This window comes from Gorilla gorilla, chromosome 11 (genome assembly GCF_029281585.2).
Source record: "Gorilla gorilla gorilla isolate KB3781 chromosome 11, NHGRI_mGorGor1-v2.1_pri, whole genome shotgun sequence".
Lineage (NCBI taxonomy): Eukaryota > Metazoa > Chordata > Mammalia > Primates > Hominidae > Gorilla > Gorilla gorilla.
The window spans coordinates 105,533,304-105,545,961 of NC_073235.2; the positions used below are offsets into that span (position 1 = coordinate 105,533,304).

The 12,658-nt window shown below is 42.2% G+C and overlaps 1 protein-coding gene and 1 pseudogene across 10 annotated transcripts in view; both read left to right on the forward strand.

Moving 5' to 3' along the window:
* CARF (calcium responsive transcription factor) overlaps positions 1 to 12,658 on the forward strand; it is an 87,077-nt gene that overhangs the window by 10,839 nt on the left and 63,580 nt on the right. Inside the window, exon 3 of one of the 10 annotated variants that reach the window (XM_063695106.1) lies at positions 1,559 to 1,617. The exons of the other annotated variants lie outside the window; for them this stretch is intronic. The gene's annotated coding sequence lies outside the window, so the exon portion shown is untranslated. The remainder of the gene's footprint in view (positions 1 to 1,558; positions 1,618 to 12,658) is intronic. 10 annotated transcript variants of the gene reach the window in all.
* LOC134756623 (keratin, type II cytoskeletal 8-like) lies at positions 2,255 to 3,301 on the forward strand (annotated as a pseudogene).

Genomic DNA, 12,658 nt, shown 5'->3' on the forward strand with positions numbered 1-12,658 from the left:
AGTGAGACTCTGTCTCAAAAAAGAAAAAAGAAATAAAAGAGCATCCCAGTTGGTAAAGAGGAAGTCAAACTGTCACTGTTTGCAGATGATATGATTGTTTACCTAGAAAACTCTAAAGACTCCTCCAGAAAGCTCCTAGAACTGATCAAAGAATTCAGCAAAGAAGGCCAGGCGAGGTGGCTCACGCCTGTAACCCCAGCACTTTGGGAGGCTGAGGTGGGTGGATCACCTGAGGTCAGGAGTTTGAGACCAGCCTGACCAACATGGTGAAACCCCATCTCTACTAAAAATACAAAATTAGCCAGGTGTGGTGGGGCATGCCTGTAATCCCAGCTACTCGGGAGGCTGAGGCAGGAGAATTGCTTGAACCTGGGAGGCAGAGGTTGCCATGAGCCGAGATCACGGCCATTGCACTCCAGCCTGGGCACAAGAGTGAAACTCCATCTCAAAAAACAAAAAATAAAGAATTCAGCAAAGTTTCCGGATACAAAATTAATGTACACAATTAATTTCGTGCAGTAGCTCTCCTGTACACCAACAGCAGCCAAGCTGAGAATGAAATCAAGAACTCAACCCCTGTTACAATAGCTGCAAAAAAAGTAAAATACTTAGGAATATACCTAACCAAGGAGGTGAAACACCTCTGCAAGGAAAACTACAAAACACTGCTGAAACATAGACAACATATACAAATGGAAACATATCCCATGTTCATGGATGGGTAGAATCAGTATTGTGAAAATGACCATACTGCCGAAAGCAATCTAGAAATTCAATGCAATTCCCATCAAAATACCACCATCATTCTTCACAGAATTAGAAAAAACAATCCTAAAATTCATGTGGAACTAAAAAAGAGCCCGCATAGCCAAAGCAAGACAAAGCAAAAAGAACAAATCTGGAGGCATTACATTACCTGATTTCGAACTATACTATAAGGCTGTACTCACCAAAACAGCATGGTAGTGGTATAAAAATAGGTACATAGACCAATGGAACAGAATAGAGAACCCAGAAATAAACCCACATACATACAGCCAACTGATTTTTGACAAAGCAAACAAAACCTTCAAGTGGTGAAATGATACCCTGTTCAACAGATAGTGCTGGGATAATTGGCTAGCCACATGTAGGAGAATGAAACTGGATCCTCATCTCTCACCTTATACAAAAATCAACTCAAGATGGATTAAGGACTTAAATCTAATGTGATGTTAATTTTTGTTTCCCTAATGACTAATGCTGATCAGCATCTTTTGTGTGCTTTCTTGCTAGCTATATATCTTCTTTAGTGAAGTTGTATCGTCAAACATATTGCCAATTTTTTTAGTTGAGTTGTCTTACTGAGTTGTAAAAGTTCTTTAGAGTTTGAATATAAGGTCTTTGTCAGGTACATGTTTTGCAAATATTTTTTCCCATCTGTAATGAGAACACATTTTAAATTTTGACCGTCCAATTCATAGATTTTTTCTTTTATATTTTGTACTGTTTGTTTCATGTTTAATATATCTTTGCCAAGTCCAAGGGTACAAAGATTTTCTCCTGTGTTTTCTTCTAGAAGTTTTATCATTTGATAGTCTGTGATCCATTTCAAGTTGATTTGCTATCTGGTGTGAGGTAAGGGTCAAGGTTTATTGTTTTACATATGGCTATTTAGTTGTTTTAGCACCATTAGTTAAAAAGTGTCCTTTTTCTCTTGATGTATTGATATATTTATCAAAAAGCAATTGACTACCACCTAGAAATAGCTTCTCAGCTCCATCTCGAATCTGTCCAGTTCAGCCTGCTTGCCTCTACTCCATCCTCCACCATATCTATCAGGGTGACCCAGAAGTCCTACATGGTATCCACCTCTGGTCCCTTGGTGGCCAAGGGCCTCCTTGGCAGCTGCTTATACAAGAGTGGGCCAGATGTCTGCCTCAACTCCTAGAACTTCTCCTGGATGGGCAACAGCAGCAGCTTCCGGAGTAGCCTGGATACTGGCATGGGTCTGGGGGGAGGCTATGCCAGGTCTGGTGGTATGGAGGAGCATCACAGCTGCCACAGTGACCCAGAGCCTCCCGAGTCCCCTTAAGCTGGATGTGCACACCAACACCCAGGCTGTATGCACCCAGGAGAAATTGCAGATCAAGACCCTAAACAAGTTTGCCCCCTTCATTGAGAAGGTGCCCTTCCTGGAGCAGCAGAACAAGATACTGGAGACCAAGTGGATCCTTTTGCAGCAGCAAAAAGTAGCTTGGAGCAACATGGACAGCATGTTTGAGAGCTACATCAACAACCTAAAGCAGCAACTGGACACACTGAGCCAGGAGCAGCTGAAGCTGGAGGCAGAACTTGGCAACATGGAGAGACCAGTGGAGGACTATCAAAAGTGTGAAGTTTAAATAACCAAGCCTACAGAGATGGAGAATGAATTTGTCCTCATCAAGAAGGATATGAATGTAGCTTACATGAACAAGGTAGAGCTGGAATCTCACCTGGAAGAGCTGACTGACAAGATCAACTTCCTCATTCAGCTGTATGAAGAGGAGATCTGTGAGCTGTAGTCCCAGTTCTTGGACACATCCCTGGTCCTGTCCATGGACAACAGCCACTTCCTCGATTTAAATGACATCCTTGCCGAGGTCCGTGCCCAGTATGAGGAGATCACCAGCTGCAGCTGAGCTGAAACTGAAAGCATGTACAAGGAGTATTAGGAATATGATCAAGTGTGAGGAGCTGCAGACACTGCCTGGGAAGCCAAGGATGACCTGCCTCACATGAAGACAGATCTCTAAGATGAACCAGAACATCAGCTTGCTTCAGGCTGAGAATGAGGGCCTCAAAGGCCAGAGGGCTTCCTTGGAGGCTGCCATCCCAGATGCTGAGTAGCAGGGGGAGCTGGCCATTAAGGATGCCAGTGCCAAGCTGGAAGCCATCCTCCAGAGAGCCAAGCAAGACATGGCCTGTCAGCTGCTTGAGTAACAGGAGCTGGTGAATGTTAAACTGGCCATGGACATCAAGATCTCCACTTACAAGAAGCTGCTGAAAGGCAAGGAGAGCCAGGTGGAGTCTGGGATGCAGAACATGAGTATCCGTACAAAAACCACCAGTGGCTACTCAAGGGGCTGAGCTCGGCCTGCGGGGGCCTCACAAGCTTTGGCCACAAGTATGACCTAGGGCCCCTTCCAGTCCAGCTTAGACTCTGGCAGGGGCTCCACCTCCTTCAGCTGCACCAGCTCCTTCAGGGCTGTGGTTGTGAAGAGAATCGAGATCCACAACGGGAAGCTAGTATCTGAGTCCTTTGATGTCCTGCAATGAATGCCACTGCAACTCCTTCCAGCCTACCTACCTCCTCTGGCCGACCAGAGCCTGTGGGGGAGGCAACTGTGCAGGGAAGCATAGGGAACAGGAGACCCACCTGAGGCCCAATTGTGGACCTCAGCCCACCCTTAAGGGAACCTAGGGTGGTTCCTAGACGACTGCCTCTTTTTCATGCTCACAACTGAAAACCAGTTTATACCTTTGGGAGCCTTCTGGTTAAAACAAAATTTTAAAAACAGACAAAACCTAGTTCAGTTTTTTCAAAATAAAGCCTCAGCTAAGCCAAAGAAAAAAGCAATTGGCCAGATAATGTGTGGGTCAATTTCTGGATTGTCTATTCTGTCCATTGATCTATTTGTCTATTTTTACACCGATACCATAATATCTTGATTGTTATATCTTTATATTAAGTCTAAAAATCAGTAGTAGTGTAAGAACTCCAACCTTGTCTTCTTTTCCAAAGTTGTTTTGGCTGTTCAACCTTTGCACTTCCGTATGAATTTTAGAATCAGATTCTCAATTTTAAAAAACCTACTGGGATTTTGGTTGGGATGATATACAATACATAGATCAAGTTGGAAGATATCTTATTGAGTCTTCCGTTTTATAGACACAGTATATGTCGTCACTCATTCAGATATTCTTTAATTTCTCCTACCTAGGTTTTGTAGTTTACGATACATATATCTTGTATATCTCTTGTCAGGTTTATTCCTAAATTTTTATTTTTTTGAGACAGGGTCTTGCTCTGTCGCCCAGGTTGGAGGGCAGTGGTGCAATCATAGCTCACTGCAGCTCAGGCTCAGATGATCCTCCTACCTTAGCCTCTTGAGTAGCTGGGACTACAGGCATGCACCACCATGCCCAGCTAATTTTTATATTTTTTTGTAGAGATAAGGTTTCATCATGTTGCCCGTGGCTGGTCTCGAACTCCTGAATTCAAGCAGTGTGCCCATCTTGGCTTCCCAAAGTGCTGGGGTTACAGGCATGAGCCACAGTGCCTGGCTTATTTGTGCTTTTTTTTTCTTTCTTTCTCTGGAGGCCTATCCTTCCCTTTCTCTACAGAAAACCAGTTTGTGGCATTGTTGACATCTGCATTATGTCTTTTTATTGTTTCATTGAATTACATCCTTTAATATGGCCTTCATTTTTATGTGCTCACATTTCTTAGTTTCTGGCTTTTCAAAATGGACACATAGTTCATTAATTCAGTCTTTTTTTTCCATAAAAGCAAGCTTTTAAAAATATTTTTAATTGACAAAAATTGTGTATATTGATGATATACAACATGATGTATGTATATATCCTGGATGGGTTAGAGCAGGCTAATTAACATATGTATTACTCGTATACTTTTTTTGTGGTGAGAATATTTAAAATCTATTCTTGCAGCAGTTTTCAAGTGTATAATGTATTGTGGGGTTTTTGGCTTTTTTTCTTTCATTATTTTTAATTGACACATAATTGTATAAGTTAATGGGGTATAGTGTGATATTTTGATACATGTATAAAATGTGTAATGATCAAATCAGGATAGTTAGCATATTCATCATCTCAAACATTTTTCATTTCTTTGTATTGGGACCATTCAAAATCTGCTCTTCTAGCTATTTGAAAATATACGATATATTGTTAATTATAGTCACCCTGTAGTGCTATAGAACACTAGAACTTATTCCTCCTATCTAGCTGTCTTTTTTTTTTTTTTTTTGAGACAGGGTCTCACTCTTGTCCCCTAGGCTGGAGTGCAGCGGCGTGATCACAACTCCCTGCAGCCTTGATCTCCCAGGTTCAAGCAGTCCTCACCTAAGCCTCCTGAGTAGCTAGGACTACGGGTGTACACCACCATGCCCAGTTAATTTTTTAATTACTATATTTGGTAGAGATGGGGTCTCACTATGTTGTCCAGGTTTCCTGGGGTCAAGCTTGACCTCCCAAAATGCTAGGATTACAGGCATGAGCAACCACACTCTGTCCTAGCTGTACTTTTGTAACCATCAACCATTTGGCTGTTCCCTTCCCTACCCTACCCTTCCCCACCTCTAGTAACCATTATTCTACTCCCTACTTCTATGAAATCAACCTTTTAACTTTACACATGAGTGAGAACATGCAGTATTTGTCTTTCTGTGCCTGGCTTATTTCTCGAACGTAAGGTCCTCTAAGCCCATCTACGTTGCTGTGAATGACAGAATTTCATTTTTTTTATGGCTAAATAGTATTCTATTGTGTATATATACCACATTTTCTTTACCAGTTTATCTGTTTACGGACACTTAGGTTGATTCCATATCTTGACCATTGTGGAATAATGATGTAATAAACATGGGAGTGCACCTTTCTCCTTGACTTACTGATTTCCTTTCCTTTGGATATTTACCCATTAGTGGAATTGCTGGATCATATGGTAGTCTATTTTTAGTTTTTTGAGTAATCTCTATACTGTTTTTCATAATGGCTGTATTAATTTACACCAACAGTGTATGAGTTCCCTTTTCTCCAAATCCTTGCCAGCATTTGTTATTTTTTGTCTTTTTGATAATAGCCATTCTAACCGAGGTGAGCTGATAGCTCAATGTGATTTTGATTTGTATTTACCCGATTCTTAGAGTTTTTTTTTTTTAAGATATATACCCGTTGACCATTCATATGTCTTCTTCGTGAGACAGGGTCTCATTCTATCGTCCAGGCTGGAGTGCAGTGGCTCAATCTCGGCTCACTGCAGCCTCAATCTCCCGGGCTTAGGTGCGAGCAGCTAGGACCACAGGTCCGTGCCACCATCCCCGGCTAATTTTTTGTGTTCTTGTAGAGACAGGGTTTCACCATGTTGTCTAGGCTGGTCTGAAACTCCTGACCTCAGGCAGTCCTCCAGCCTCAGCCTCCCAAAATGTGGGGATTACAGGTGTGAGCCATCACGTCTGGCCTGTATATCTTCTTTTGAGAGATGTCTGTTCAGCTCATTTGTCCATTTGTAAATGAAATTATTTATTTATTAATCCCTTGTGGAATAGTTTGCAAATATTTTCTTCCACTCTGCAGGTTGTCTCTTCACTCTGTTGCTTGTTTAGTTTTGCTGTACAAAAGCTTTTTAGTTTGATACAAATCCATTTGTCTATTTTTGCTTTTGAGGTCTTAGCCATAAAATCTTTGCCTAGACCAATGTCCTGAAGCGTTACCCTTGTGTTTTCTTCTGGTAGTTTTATAGTTCCAGGTCTCACATTTAAGTCTTTAATCCATTTTTAGTTGGTTTTTATATATGGTGAGAGCTAGGGGTCTACTTTCATTTTACTGCCTACAGATATCCAGTTTTCCCAGGACCTTTTATCAAAGGGACTGTCCCTTCCCCAGTGAATATTCTTGGTGCCTGTGTTGAAAATCAGTTGGCTGTAAGTGCATAGATTTTGTTTATTTGTTTGTTTTCTATTCTCTTCCATTGGTGTGTCTGTTTTTATGCCAGTACTGTGATGTTTTGGTTATATAGCTTTGTAATATATTTTGAAGCCAGATAGTATGATGCTTCTAGCTTTGTTCTTTTTGCTTAGGATTGCTTTGGCTAGTCAAGGTCTTTTGTGGTTCCATACAAATTTTAAGGTTTTTGTTGTTTCTATTTATGTGAAGACTATCATTGGGATTTCGGGGGTTTTGTTGTTGTTGTTGTTTTGTTTTTTAAGAGATAGGGTCTTGCTACATTACCCAGACTGGCCTTGGAATCCTGGGCTCCAGCAATCCTCCTGCCTCAGCCTTCTGAGTAGCTGGGACCATGGATGTGTGCCATTGTACCCAGCTCATTGGTATTTTTATAAGGATTGCAGTGAATCTGTTGATCGCCTTTGGTAGTATGGTCATTTTCACAATATTAATTATTCCACTCCATAAATGTGATGTCTTTCCATTTTTTGTGTGTGTTCTCCAATTTATTTCATTCAATGTGTGTGGGAGGTTTTGTTTTGTTTTGTTTTGAGACAGGGCCTCAATCTGTCGCCCAGGCTGGAGTGCAGTGGCTCGATGTCGGCTCACTCCAACCTCTGCCTCCTGAGCTCAAGTGATTCTCATGCCTTAGCCTCCTGAATAGCCGGAATTATAGTTGTGCATCACCATGTCTGCCTAATTTTTGTATTTTTAGTAGACACAGGGTTTCACCATGTTGGCCAGGCCTGTCTCAACTCCTGACCCCAAGTCATCCGCCTGCCTTGGCTTTCCAAAGTGCTGGGATTACAGGCCTGAGCCACCACACCTGGCCTCGTTCAGTGTTTTGCAGTATTTAATGGTATCCCATAATTCTTATAGACTTTCTTTGTTCATTTTCATCATTATTTCCTTCTTTTCTCTCTCTGGGTAATTTCAAATGACCTATGTCCAAGTTCAGAAATTCTCTCTGCTTGATCAAGTCTGCTATTGAAGCTCTCTATTGTATTTATTTCATCCATTGAATTCTTCAGCAGCAGGATTTTTGTTTTGTTCTTTTTATTATTTATATCTCTTTGTTGAATTTCTTGTTCATTTTGTGAGTTGTTTTCCTGACTTCATTGAATTATCTATTTGTATTTTCTTGTTTCTTGTTAAGTTTAAGACCATTGTTTTGAAAAATTTTTGGCAACTCGTAGCCTTTTTATCATTAGAATCTGTTACTAGGGAGTTACAACTCCCTTGATCAACATGGGTTTAAACTTCACAGGTCCTGTACTCAGATTTTCTTTAGCCTCTACCATCCCTGAGACAGTGGGACCAACCCCTCCTCTTCTTCCTCTCCCTTAGCCTATTCAACTTATATTTAGATGATGAGGATGAATACCTTTATGATGATCCACTTCCCCTTAATGATTAGTAAATACATTTTCTCTTCCTTATGACTTTTTTTCTTTTCTTTTTTTTTTTTTTTGGCGACGGAGTTTCACTCTTGTTGCCCAGGCTGGAGTGCAATGGTGCAATCTCGGCTCACCGCAACCTCCGCCCCCCTGATTCAAGTAATTCTCCTGCCTCAGCTTCCTTAGTAGCTGGGTTTACAGGCATGTGCCACCACGCCCGGCTAATTTCATATTTTTAGTAGAGATGGGTTTCTCCATGTTGGCCCGGCTGGTCTCGAACTCTCGACCTTAGGTTATCCGCCTGCCTTGGCCTCCCAAAGTGCTGGGATTACAGGCGTGAGCCACTGCGCCCGGCCATGACTTTCTTCATAAACTTTTATTTAGCTAACTTAATTATAAGAATACAGTATATAATACATATAACATAAAACTATATGTTAATTGACTGTTTATGTTATTGGTAAGGCTTCCAGCCAATAGTAAGCTATTAGTAGTTAAGCCTTTGGGCAGTCAAAAGTTATACACACATTTTTGACCGTGTGAGCAGTTGGTACCCCAATTCCTGCATTGTTTGAGGGTCAGCTGTATTATGTTCCTTTGGTAGCGTCATACTTCCTTGTGTTTCTGTGTCAATGTCTGTTTATTTGGTGGAACAATTGTCTTTTCTAAACTTTCTAGAGTAGCTTTGTAGAGAAAGACACTCACCTGCAGTTGGGTTTTATCGTGCCAGTCAGGAAGGGTGTAGTGTCTGTTTGTGGATAGGTGCAGTGGTATAGTTTCCATGCAGCTGCTTCAGCTGCATTCAACGTCAGCAATAACTGGGTGCTCATTCTAATTTCAATTAATAACGTCATCAATAACTGGGTGCTCATTCTAATTTTCTCCCCAAAGGGAAGACTTAACCAAGATGTCAGGTCTGAATAGACTACAAGTAGCTACAGTAGCTCTGGGTTCCAGGTACTGGTGCTAGGCACAGGGTCTGTATTAGTCTGTTCTTGCAGTGATATAAACAAATACTTGAGACTGGGTAATTTATAAAGAAAAGAGGTTTAATTGGGTCGTGGTTCTGCAGGCTGTACAGGAAGCATTGTGGCTTCTACTGGGGAGGCGTCAGGAAGCTTCCAGTCATGGTGGAAGGCAAAGGGGGAACCAGCATTTCACATGGCAGGAGCAGGAGGAAGAGAAAGAGTGGGGAAGTGCCACACACTTAAACAACCAGATCTCACTATCTCAAGGAGAGCTCTGGGCAGATGACGTTAAACCATGAGAAACCCCCACCATGATCCAATCACCTCCCACCAGGCCCGACCTCCAACATTGGGGGTTATAATTGAACATGAGATTTGGGTGGGGACACGGATCCAGACCATATCAGAGTCTCACAAACCTGTTATGGCACCTGAGTTTTGGGGTACAGGTTAGCACTCTGTGGCAGAGTTGGATGTAGATTGACCACAGAGCTAGGGTCTGTGACTCTCAGATACCCTCTAGCAGCTCAGGCCCAGGGAGCTAGGTTGTAGCTGTGATTCTACCTCTGAGAGGCATGGCACAGAACTGGCCCAAGCCTAGGGGAACGGAGGGGTACCCTGGAGGTTTGGGAGCAGGGTACAGCTACAGTTTGGGAACATGAGCCAATAGGGCTTGGTGGTAAGTCAAGTCCCAGGGGGATGAAGCACTGTGTAATAGTAACTGTAGTCCCTGGGAACTTGGCAGACTCTGTGAGGCCAGTTGCAGCAGCAGCAGCAGCAGCAAGTGCCCCAGAATGGTGGAGTACAACTGTTGTTTAGGCCCTGGGGGTGTAGGGAACAGCATAGCAATGACTGCACTTCCTACGGAGAAGGGTGTCTTAGCAGCTCAGACTCTAGGGGGCTAGTCCAGCTCTAGGGAAGATGACTACTAGATAAGTTTGGTCTGTAGGGCAGAGTGTCTCAGCTCAACCACTGCTGTGTTTCCCTAGCACACAGGATACTGTCAGCTCAGCCCTGGGATGGGCAGCTGCTCAACTTGGCCACAGCACCAGTTCTCCAGGGGCCCATGTGCTGCTTCAGCTTAAGCCTGGGGGGCATGACTGTTCTGGGAGGCCCAGGCATCATTTCCTGGAATGTGGGTAGTTGCTTCACCTTATGCACTGGAGAGGCATGACTGCTCTGAGCAGCTAAGGTACTGTTTCCCTAGGAGGCAGGATACTGCTTCAGCTCTGGCCTGAGGGGGTGATAGGAGGGGTAGGTGGGGTGGCTCCACCTCTGCTTCCCCCGACCCCTGTACAGGGGTATAAGAGCTGTTTGCAGCTCAACTTGGGCATGTTGGGCCACTGGGCTAGTGTGGTTCAGTCTTGGCTTAGCCTCAGGGATAAAGGGGAACTGTGGCTACTCAGCCCTGGAGCAAGACACACTCCAGCCGTAGTTCGGATTCCAAGATGACATAGCACAGTAGCTACATGAACTACAGTGCTTGGGACACAGTGTCGGTTTCTTCTCTTGGGGTAGCACAGCAGTGTGGACTCCAGAGAGCTTCCTCAGCTGGGCTTGGTGCCTGTGAAGACTGCAGGGAACCTCAGTGGTGAGGTCTATTGGTAGGGTTGGTTACTGGAATCCTCTTGCTTCCCTCCTTGCTGCAGGGAGTTCTTCCTGGTTCCTAGCTCTTCCCAGTTGGGGGATTGGGTGGTGGAGGCTGGATGCTTCTTTCCATTCTCTATGTGGCCATCCCGAGTTTCTGTGCTCGTCAATGCTCTCCCTCATTTATTTTTGTTAAAATGTAGTTGTTTATTCATTGTTTTGATTGTTTTTGTGGGGGAAATGAATGCTAGGGACTTCTAGTGGGCCATCTTGCTGATGTGACGTGACTACAATATATTGCTATTAACTGTAGTCACTATGAACTTATTCCTCGTAATTGAAATTTTGTATCCCTTGACCACAGTCTGCTTTTCTTTTCTTTCCTTTCTTTTCTTTTTTTAAATTTACACACCACTATACAAACAGGGAACACAGCTTTCTTTCCTAATATGAGGGTTTAAAGAAGGAGTGTCCAATCTTTTGGCTTCCCTGGGCCACATTGGAAAAAGATGGATTGTCTTGGGCCACACATAAAATACACTAATGTTAGCTGATGAGTTAAAAAAAATAGCAAAAAAAAAATCTCATAATGTTTTAAGAAAGTTTATGAATTTGCGTTGGGCTGCATTTTAAGTTGTCCTGAGCCACACCACGGGCCACAGGTTGGACAAGCTTAGTTTAAAGGCTATAAATTTCCCTTGAAATTTTATATTAGCTGTATTCATAAGTTTTGATACATGACATGTTCTTTATGGTTCAGATCTAGTATTTGCAGTTCCATGTGAATTTGAGAGGAACATACGTTCTTTAATTGTTTGGAATGAATTTTAAATATGTCCAGTAATTCAAGCTTATTCTGTTTCCTTAACTTGGCTGAGATAATTATCATGAGGTCTTGCACTATGTAATACATTTGTCAGTTTGGCCCTAAGTTCTATCCACTTTTTTAAAAGTTGGTTTTTCTTGTTGCTGTTTGATTGTTTTTTGAGACAAGGTCTTGCTTTGTCACCTAGGCTGGAGTGCAGTGCTATGATCACAGCTGACTGCAGTCTTAACCTCCCAGGATCAAGTGATCCTCCCACCTCAGCCATCTGATTACCTGGGACTGCAGGTGAGGGCCACCACACCTGGCTAATTTTTTGTGTGTGTAGAGACAGGGTTTCAACATGTTGCCCGGGCTCGTCTGGAATTCCTGGGATCAAGCAGTCTGCCTGCCTTGGCCTCCCAAAGTGCTAGAATTACAGGCATGAGCCACTGCACCTGGCCTAAAAGTTTTTAAAGGGAAATTTCAAAAATGTACAGGAGTAGGCTGGGCAGTGACTGACGTCTGTAATCCCAGCACTTTGGGAGGCCAAGGTGGGCAGATCATTTGAAGTCAGGAGTTTGATACCAGCCTGGCCAACATGGTGAAACCCCATCTCTACCAAACAGTACAAAAATTAGCTGGGCATGGTGGTGTGCACCAGTAGTCCCAGTTACTTGGGAAGCTGAGGTGGGAGAATCACTTGAACTGGAGAGGTAGAGGTTGCAGTGAGTGGAGATTGCACCACTGCACCCCAGCCTGAGGGCCAGAGTGAGACCTTGTCTCAAAAAAAAATACATATTATATATAATATATAATTATTTATAATTATATAATATAATTATAACATATACTCTTGTATATGTTTAAATATAAATATAAATTTTATAAATATATAATATATAATATATATTCATTTACTATGCTAATATTTATATATTATATATTTGTATATTATATATTATATATTTATATATTATTAGAATAGTAGAATATTCTACTTATATATATTATATTTATATTTATGTATTATATATATTTATATATATATGTATTAGTAGAATAGTAAATGAAGCCGGTGTACAATTATCAGTGTATGACCAATCTTGTTTTATTTATTTCTCTATCAATTGTACCCTTTTCTCTGACTTTGGTATTTATTTACTTTCTTGAGACAAGGTCTCATTTTGTCA